The sequence below is a fragment of the Pteropus alecto genome, unplaced genomic scaffold, assembly GCF_000325575.1.
Source record: "Pteropus alecto unplaced genomic scaffold, ASM32557v1 scaffold195, whole genome shotgun sequence".
NCBI classification, from domain to species: Eukaryota; Metazoa; Chordata; class Mammalia; order Chiroptera; family Pteropodidae; genus Pteropus; species Pteropus alecto.
In genome coordinates, this window is record NW_006438073.1 from 8,837,529 (window position 1) to 8,847,453 (window position 9,925).

Sequence of the window (9,925 nt, forward strand, 5' to 3'; positions counted from 1 at the left end):
AGGCTCCGCCACACTTTCCAAGGGACGTTGGCAGGCTTGCGCCCGCGGGGGCAGCGGCCAGCATCCGGGGAAGCGGGGAGGGTAACGAAGTCACCGATGCACTGGGGGCACTGAAGACCTAGAACCTTCTCATAATACACAGGAACGTGACGCCCTGGGACGTAATTGCACTGTGGGGGCGGGAGCCCCACACCCACCCACGCCCGGGCTGCACACGACTCGCCCCGGCAGCTTAGACCTGACTCGGAGGGGCTTCTGGAACGAGCCTCTTCAACTCAGCTGTGTAGCCCATGCTCCAGGGCACTGGGGGCACTAAAGACTCGGGGGGCTCAGCTCACAGAAGGAAAAGGAGACACGGCAGTTTTCTTCGACATTTAAAGACTTCGGTGCGGCGAGAACAGACTTCTCCCCACCGTCAGCGCGACTGGGCACAAAGCCCCCAGGTTATTAGTTGCCCAGAAGCCCCTGGCAAGCTGGCCCAGCCGCCGCCAAACCGCAGGCGTGCGTTTCCCCAGGCCCCCCGGGACATCTACGACACCAAGCAGGGCTTCTATTATCAAACATAATCAGCGCGTTTCAGTGTCGTTAAACCAGAGGTCGGCGTGGGAAACTGACGGGCTGTGTGCCCCTCCAAGCCACCGCGCTTCCCGGGGTCATGGGATCTGCCTGCCACCTTAAGGCAGGTGACCTCGTGAGGGCCACCGCGAATCGGCTGCCATGGGTTTTGGTGAGTACACCCGTGGAGCCAGCACCACAATCGACACTTCCGTCGCCCAAGGCCACGTGGCCATCACCACCCCTGACCGTGGACAGCTCAGGCCACCACAGGGCGGATTCCCCTCTCTCGAATTTCCCCTCAGTGGAATGGTCCGCGTGTACTCTCGTGTCTGGCTTTTGCGCAGGGTAAGTTTTCCAGATTCATCCATGTTGCTGCATGTATCGGTAGCCTTTTATTCCTGAGTAGTTTTTCATTGTATGGAGACCACAATATTTTTCTCCATTCACTTGTGGACAAACATTTTGGTTCTTGTCCTAGGTTTTGGCTATTTTAGGCAAAGCTCCTATGCACATGCCTGTAAAATATGTGTGGAAATAAGTTGGTCGTTTTATTTATTTATTTATTTATAGACCTGGGAGCCGTGACCAGCGGTTTTTAAAAGCTTCCGTTTGGAGTGTTAAAGGTTGAGTTACTCAGACTCCTAAGCTCCCAGCACAATATCATCGCTGCTCCCACAAAGCCCTTTTCTTGTTTTATTTATTTACTTACTTATGAATTTGCGTGTTTATTCCCTTCCGTCTCCATTCCCCACGTCCCTTCCCTGCCCAGCGATTTGACGCGTGTTTGCTGTCTAGCCAGGACCGACAGGAACTCTGAAACATGTCCATGCCTGCCGGTAAATATTAGAATCGTAATCGATGTAAGGGGTACAGTTAATCTGTAATACAAACGTGGCCTATCCCGTCGGTAGTTTTATGCGTCAGTTTGGCCGGGCTTTCCTGCCCAGTTATCCGATCAGACACTGGTCCGGGTGTTGCTGTGAGGATGTGGTTAACATCTACAGTCAGTTGGCTCTCAGCAAAGGAGATAATTCTGGATAATATGGGTGGGCCTTATCCAACCAGGTGAAAGCCTTAAGAGCAAAAACTGCGGCTTTTAAAGGAATTCTGCTTCAAGATTATAAGAATCTTACCTGAGTCTCCAGCCTGCCCGCTTGCCTTATAGATTTTAGACTTACCAGCCCCCATAATCATGAGAGATATTTAGGTAAATAGATAGATGATAGATGATGATAGATGATAGATAGATAGATAGATAGATAGATAGATAGATAGATAGATAGATAGATAGATATGACAGACAGACAGACAGGAAGGATAAATCTTAGCGGCTCTTTTTCTAGAGAACCCAGACTGACTCGCTCTGTAGCACTGAGGTGTAGCTCTGTAGCTCTGTAGCACCGAGACGCCTTTCTGGTGTGGGCCCTGGAGTGTGGACTGTGTCATGTTTTGGGGTGTTGCCTCTGGTTTCGAATGTTCTAGGTGGAAGCATGGGCTACACAGCTGAGTTGAAGAGGCTCATTCCCGAAGCCCCTCCGAGTCAGGTCTAACCTGCCGGGGTGAGTCGTGTGCAGCCCAGGCGTGGGTGGATGTGGGGCTCCCACCCCCGCAGTGCAATTACGTCCCAGGCGGATCTGAGGAGTGGATCTGGCCACCCATTCCTGACAGGGCGTCGCGTTCCTGTGTATTATGACAAAATCCTAACAGAGAGAACGAGCCTTGAATCCAGCCACAGCCCACCTTGGAATGTGATGTTAGGGACGGGTCTGGGGGTCGTTTCCTCCACATAATGAGCCAGTCTTTCCAGCACTATCTACCAAATAACCTATTTTTTAATGGATTTGTGTCGATAACTTTATTATACGTTAAATGTCCATTATAATACAAATACGTGGATCTGTCCGCGTAAATCATTGTCCCACTGGATTGCTTACGTTTTCTTGGTAAAATACATATTCTTTATCATGTTAACTCTGTAACATCTCTTAACATCTGGTAGGGCGGATCTCCTCTATTTCTATGTCTTTCTCAGATTTTAATTACCTTTATGGACCTTTATTCTTTCGCATGAATTTTACGGTAAGATTTTTGCATCCTTCAAGAAAATTCACCTGGACTTTTTTTTTGGGAATTGTCTTGAATTTATACTTTAACTCCGGAAAACTATGGAATCTTTGTAATATTAATTTGTCCCATGTAAAGTGTGGATTATCTCCATTTTTCCATTGAATTCCTGTTGTCGTTCATGTCAATTTTTTAATTTTTATGAAGTTCCTATGCACTAACTAACTCCGGCGTACCCTGGAGTGCTGACTGGTGGTCGGAACGGTGTCTGTGTCACATGTCCTCATTAGCATTGTCATCGTGGCCTAGACGATGCCACATCTGGACGTCTCATCTGTTCGACCTCCTTTAATCTAGAACGTTCCCTCGGTCTCTCTTTGTCTTTCAAGACTTAATTTTTTAAAGAGTTTGTGGCCTGTACAGTGTCCAAAAGACATTTTTAACTATATGCTTGACTTGAAGGAGAACTGACCTAGTATCAGTTTCGTTAGAATGGTTTAGTTCTTTGGAAAGACAGAGACCGCCATGCCATCGACAGGAAGACGTAAGAAATGATAAAAGCAAAATCCAATTGAGGAATGTAAGATTTTTATTTCTGTTCGTCGATTGTAAAATATTGAGACCAAATTAACTTATGACGTACACGCATTAAAATTCGAATGAGCACGTCACTACTGAAGAGAAGGGTGTTATTTTCCGAGACAGAATTTTTCTCCGTGCCTCACTTATTGTGGTGTTGATCAAAACCCACAGTTGACAACTTCGGGGATGAAAGAAAGCATCGCGCTTGTGCCCATCCGCACCTGTGACTGCACGTGCCGGAGGAAGGGGGCAGGTGTCGTGGGCGATCGCAGACTGGGAGAATCCGCCATCACGTCAGGATGCGGCGCAGCCAGCTCGCGGTGTCCCAGTGGGGTACACGTGACTGTCCACGCTTGTCCGGCCCTGGGCTAAATCGCCTGTGTTTTGAGGGTTTCGTTGGCTCGTTTGCTGGATACCTTTGTCTGATAGGGAACGTAGTAATCCCTCCGCCTTCCCCGTTTCCACACGTGTGTGACTCACGGGTCCGATCCCTCTGGAATGGGCTCCGGCTCGGTCGGCTGTCCTTCGGGCTTTCCTCGTTGGTTTGCTTCGTGGCACTTGGCTCCTCACTGTCGACTCCACAGCCGGCGTCTCCCCCACCCGCTTCGGCTCAGCATGACCCTTCCTTCCACCTTCCTTCCCTCCTGGGGGTGTCAGCACCCCCCACCGGCAGACGCTACCCGGGTGCAGCTTCCCCAAGGGGACCCTCCGCTCACAGCAGGTCACGCGGAGTCACCTCCAGGGCGACAGGGCAGGGTGGCGGCTCTGTCACGGCCAGTGTCTTCTCTGCTCACTGAGCTTTTCTTTCTCGAGTAGCAGATGCTGAAAACTTCTAACGTTTCTCGAACGCTGAAAGATCTCCATGCATGTAGTCACTTCGAGGGGACGAAAATATATATGTGCGTGTGTATGTGTGTGGACATTATCATTCTTATTGATTGTATGGATCAAGCGTTCAATTAGCCGGTCCACCTCTTCCTCCCAAAGGCGGGGGACGGTGCGTGTACCCCCTGCACTTCGCTGGCCCGTCGCTCTGCTGCCTTTCGACACACGTTCGGTCCCCTTTGATTTCAATTTCTTCATCAAGAAGGTCAACAGGTTGGGCTCACAAACCGGTTTCTCCTCTCCCTCCGCTGACCTGTGCGATCTGAATTCGGGGGGAGCCTTCCAAGTCCACGTTGTGACCGGCTCCGTGTCCCTCGGCGTCGGTCCCCGCTTCGTGTGTGTCAATGTTGATTCTGTTTTGGGGGCTTTTAGCTGCTGTCACCCTTTCTCAGTAGTTTGCCTCGGTTTTTGAAATCTGGTATTATTTTATTTTTACCTCATCGTCTTACTTTTCGACTCAGTTTGTCCAGCTCCTGAAAACCTTCTAATCTTGCCTCACGTGGCATTTGCCTTTCTCACATGTACAAAAGAAGTTTTTGACTATTTCTTTAGAATCTTGGAAAAGAACATCTTTCTACTTCTCTAGGCTTTATTCTTCAGCCACCTAAGACAACGCCTGACCCGGCCGCCAGGCTTCACGCACCTACCCGGAAGGCGGGTGGCTGAGAAAACGCAGCTCCAGCGTCCCCCGCCTCCCCCGGAGCAGCCCGGCACCGCCCCCAGACCCGGCCCCAGCACCCGAGTTTTCCCCAGTGTCCTCTCCAACCCCATCCAAGCACCGCCCTGGTGGAGACTGCTTCCTCCCTCCCCATCTGTTTTCTGGGGGTTGCCAGGTCTGAAGGACACAGCAGGATGGGGCTGTGGCGGGAGGGGCCTGCTTCGGAAAGCCAATGGGACACGGCAGAAGATCGGCGGCCCTGTGGGGGTGCAGCAGACCTCTGAGGGGGGATGGAGGGAGTGTGGAGCCCGGGCCTCCATTCCTTCCCAGCGGCCCCTTCAATCTACTTACAGTGATTAGGAGTTTCTCACTGATCCTTGCCCCGGGCTGTCGTTTGGCTGTCATTTGGGCTGTTTGCTTTAGAGCTTGTCCCAGTGAGGGACCAGGTTTGCTTATCTCTCCTCTCTGTTTTGTGCCCTCTGTTTAAGTGGCGATGATTTCGGCCACCCAAAGTGGCCCAGACACAGATGGGGAAGCATTTTCCACAGCCCACAGCCAAGCCTTCACAAGACCTTGGGGCAGGTGCGTCAAAGGGCCAGGTATGGTGTCCCCTGAGGCAGGAGCGGCGAGCCGGGGTGCCATTCAAGGTTTCAGGGGAGCCCGTGGTTGGCCAACACCTGGGCAGCGAGCAAACCCACCTTCTGGGCAAGAGCAGACTTCTCTGCAGAATGTTGCCAAAATTATGAATTTTCTTCTTTTGTCCCATTGCATATGAGTCATTATCTTAGAAGAACACTCAGATCTTGGTCTAACTTCCTTAATGGATACAGTTTTGTAATTCCATTTTTTCCCAAAAGAAAGGGAGACAAAACCATCGATTACAGGGCTCATTAATAAGCCAGTCCCTGGAAAAGAATTTGACCCAGAAACTCCCGGTCCGGCCACTTCTGAGGTCTCACCTTTTCTCACTGATTTGTCTAAAAACTGGGAACCATCTACTGTCAACCGGTGACATCTCCAACCCAGAACAAGTTTCAACACACCCATGCAGTTCCTTTCGTCCAGGCGGGAGGCAGCTAATCAGACTGACACACCTGAGAGGGTGTCTGTCATATAGCAACTGGCAGTGTCACGGGTCCCAGATCCACTCCAGACCACGTGTCTAGATGACCCCTTCACGGAGGCACCTGAAGTGTCCACCCAACTTGATCAATCAAAAGGAACCTCAGGGAGTCACCCCAACTGATAGAACCACCAGCTCATCAAAGAAGAGAAGGGACCGGAGACCGCTTTGTCCCCTCCGAGATGGCCATGGTCAAAGGCAGGCCGAACGCACGTCCCCAGCTGCTCGCCCAGTGCCCCGTTCTCTCGCTACCAAATAACAAAACTCTTCTGTAATTTTCCTACATTATTCATGATGGAATCATGGCTGTACCTGCATGGTGGCTTTACATGCTCTTCTAGAGAGGCTTCATGTACAAAACGTTCAGGATTTCGACACAAAGCAAAAATTCCATCAATCGCCATTATTCAAAAAAATAAGCTATTTCTTTGGGGGGTTTTGCCCTTTTTCTAGAGTGATCTCAGAACACACACTCTTAAGCAACTTCTGATAAGCACCCACAGGACACTATGGAGTACTGTGCAACTGGAGATATTTCTTTAAATCATAAATGCAGAAATGTGTGAATTCTGTAGAGTTCAACCTCCAAGTACTTTTTTCCAGATTTTTCCTAAGCAAAACTTCTGTAGTTAAAATAACCAGAATCATATGTCCCTCCAAATTTTGTAAATATTTCCAATTTACTGGATTCTTCTCCTCCAGTATTTGAAAAACGATTCTTTATGAGAACACAAGGAAAGGCTATCTGTGGGAGGTGTGAACAGCCACAGCTCACGGTTCGTAGCATGGGTATTACACATTTTCGTGCCATGCAGAAATGGCCGACTTAAAAAGTATCACACATTCTACCGTTTCAGCGTTTACACACGCCACTGCCGACGCTCTCGGGAAACTCGTGGCTATCAAATAATTATTGCCCTGAAAGGATCTCCGTAGCCCAGGGCGATTTATCGAACCAGAAATGCAGACACTGTTGACGGAAAGTTGTCATAAATTCCTATTTTAGTAGATTCATTTTAGAGGCTTCTTTGGCTAATTCAGCTCACGATTTTAGGGTCATACAAAGCAGATAACACAGCCCGAGGGAGCGCAGGCCCCCGTCTGGGGCGTGTCGACGTAGATGCGGACGTAGGACAGAATTTCTCTGGCCTAGTCTTGGTGGGGACCCTGGTGACGATAGAAGACGAGGGTCAACAGCAGCCATCATCAGTGCAAGCGGAACCTTTGCACCCCTCCGCCGGAGAAAAACAGACCGCCCGAGACCACGTGCGGCCAAGGCTGTGACCGCTCAGCCACTCATTCTACCATATTTGCTGTGCAGTAACATATGGGTCAGGCATCCGGGCTGAGAGACGAGGAAGGGAATGCGCGGGGACATCGGAGAAGGTGCACCCACGTCTCCCCGGGGAAGGGAATGCACGGGGACGTCGGAGAGGGTGCACACACGTCTCCCCGGGGAAGGGAATGCATGGGGACATCGGAGAAGGTGCACACACGTCTCCCCGGGGAAGGGAATGCACGGGGACGTCGGAGAGGGTGCACCCACGTCTTCCCGAGGTTGTTGAGATGAATCAGACATGGAGAGTTCGAGCACCTGGACCGGCACAGAAGGCGAACCATGTGGCGCACACCTGCGGCTGCCATTCTGCCTTCTCTCCGTGGGGGGCAAGTCAGCTCCCCGGAGAAGCGACCACATCCGCGCCCCCATTCACTGACATGGCTTCCGTTTACGAGCCTGTCTCCCCACGAGGGTATTAACCCTCGCGGGAAGAAAAGAGGACGAAGGCCAGACCTGAAGGCGCCGGCTGCTCGAACGGCCCCCAAGCAGACAAAAACCGTTTGAGCCACATCAGCAGAACGAAGTCTAGCTGATACCGCGAACATAAGCGAAATTTCGGTCGCTTTTTCTCAATGTCTCTGGCAATCGTGAAGGAGATTTAAGTCATCTTCCTGAAATGGTCTGAGGTGGTCACGCTCAGGAACCTCTGCCATCTGGACGCCCCGTCTGGGATGAGACGTCACCGTGAAGGCTGCAGCTCCCCGGCTCTCCCTTTGCCAGCCGTCCTGGGGTGTCGCCCCCCAGCTTCAGAGCAGTTTGGGGTTTGAAAACCCTCAGTGCAAACCGTACTTATGCGCACGAGAAATTCTTGTAAGTGCTGTTTTACTGATCCGCTGGCTTTAACTCTTACCGTTCCTGGATCTTCCGCACTTTAAGGGCGGACCGCATAGCCGTCATGACGTCACTGTGTTCCCGGACAGCTGCTGGCGCGTGGGAGGACTCAAAATATTCCAAATTCACAAATGAATTAGCACGACTCAACAGGGGGGCTTCATAGATCTTTTTAAAAGCACGTAAATTTTTTAAAATAGACGTTTTCTTTAATGCTATTTTATAATTTGGAATCCTAACAACACATTTAAGATATTACCCTCCCAATTTTGGGGAGGAGGTGGGAAGAGGTTAGAGGACTGATTTCTGGAACCTAAAAGGATCAGGATGTTTAAATATAAAAACGAAAAACGTAGGGAAAAATAGGTAAAGACATGAAAGGGAGAAAAATTAATTTGGGGCGAGCCCCTCCGCCGTTGAATGGCGTACAGAGCCCCGAGACACACAGAGACCACACGTCCTTCCACTTCCTGCTCCGATCCGCTCGGAAGGCGTCAGAGGCTCCACCCCGCTCGGCCGCCAGGGGGCTTCGGGGCGAGGGGTGTGGGTTTCTAACGCCCCGGAGGAAACGCCCACGACCCTTAAGCTGAAACCTGCAGCTCCTTCGGTGGTGGGCCGTGCAGGTTCCAAGGCAGCAGGTAAGAGCTGGAGCCTGGCGAGTGCGTGCACCACACCAGTTTCTCTCCGCTGAGAAGTCTTCACCAAGCAGCTACATTGCCCGCTGCAAGTCACGTGTTAAAATTCTGAATAAATTGACCTCCAGAATAGTGAAGATTAATCTAAGGATTTCCAATGTCGGTAGCTTTTTTAGCTGAGGCCACGACCCCTTCTGCTTGAATCGGCGCACACGTGCAGGGTTGCCGCTTCATATGCTAGATGTTTACTCTCAGACTTTCAATGTCCATCCAAGGAAGTTTAATTGCAGCATATCCTCTTTAACGAAAAGGAAAATTTGATTTAAAACTGCTGAGTAGCACTAGAGTAACACACCCATCTGACTCTTGTTTTTTATTTTAAATGAGGGTAGTTTCATTTATATCAAGCGTTTAAAAAATCCACATGCTGATAAGCATATAAGCTATTCTGTCCTGATGTTTTTTGAGCTGCTGGGGACAGTGACAGATCATTCACACTTTTATTTTTTTATGTTTATTTATTTATTTTTGTGCCTACAGCACCTGGTCTTCCTAGGTGGTCTCCCATACCAAGTACTAACCAGGCCCGATCCTGCGTAGCTTCCGAGATCAGACGGGATCGGGCACGTTCAGAGTGGCGTGGCTGTAGAAAACCATACACTTTTAAAATAACAAGTGCTTATACAGATTTTACTCCTTCCCCACTGGATAGGCCCACACGCAGGATGACGGTGAGGATCGAAGCCAGTGATGAAGGCGAGAGTGATTTCTGCACTGGGAGTGGAGGATCACACACAGACGTATTCTTTAACGAATGTCAGCTCGGGAAAGAAGTCGCGACGTGAGTGACGTCATGTTTGTTGTGGGACTTTTATTACCCAAAGTCTCTCTTTTCGTGCTGTCCTAAATTTAAGGGCCTCAAACGATATGTCTTCCCCAACCTTCTATTTCCACCATTTTCTTCCTTTCTCTTCTGCGTTCGTTTTTAACAGAAGACAAAACCCTTAAATATCTTTCGAAAATACTGCCGGGCTGCTTAGCAGGCTCTTCTGACCAATTTTGTTGACTGTAGACACAGCTTAGGGGGAAGAAAAAAAAATGCGTTTTGGAATCAATATTACAAAATCGACTGACCGCCTCTGAAACTTTGAAATCTTGCCCGTATCCATTATGGTCGGGACAGCGCTGACTCACACCTTTTTTGAGGAACAAAGAAGCTATATGTTTTAAGGAGACACGGCTATTAGGTG

At 49.9% G+C, this 9,925-nt stretch overlaps 1 pseudogene; it reads right to left on the reverse strand.

Moving 5' to 3' along the window:
• Positions 1–9,206: 9,206 nt before the first annotated feature.
• Positions 9,207–9,326, reverse strand: LOC112482406 (annotated as a pseudogene).
• Positions 9,327–9,925: the final 599 nt, after the last annotated feature.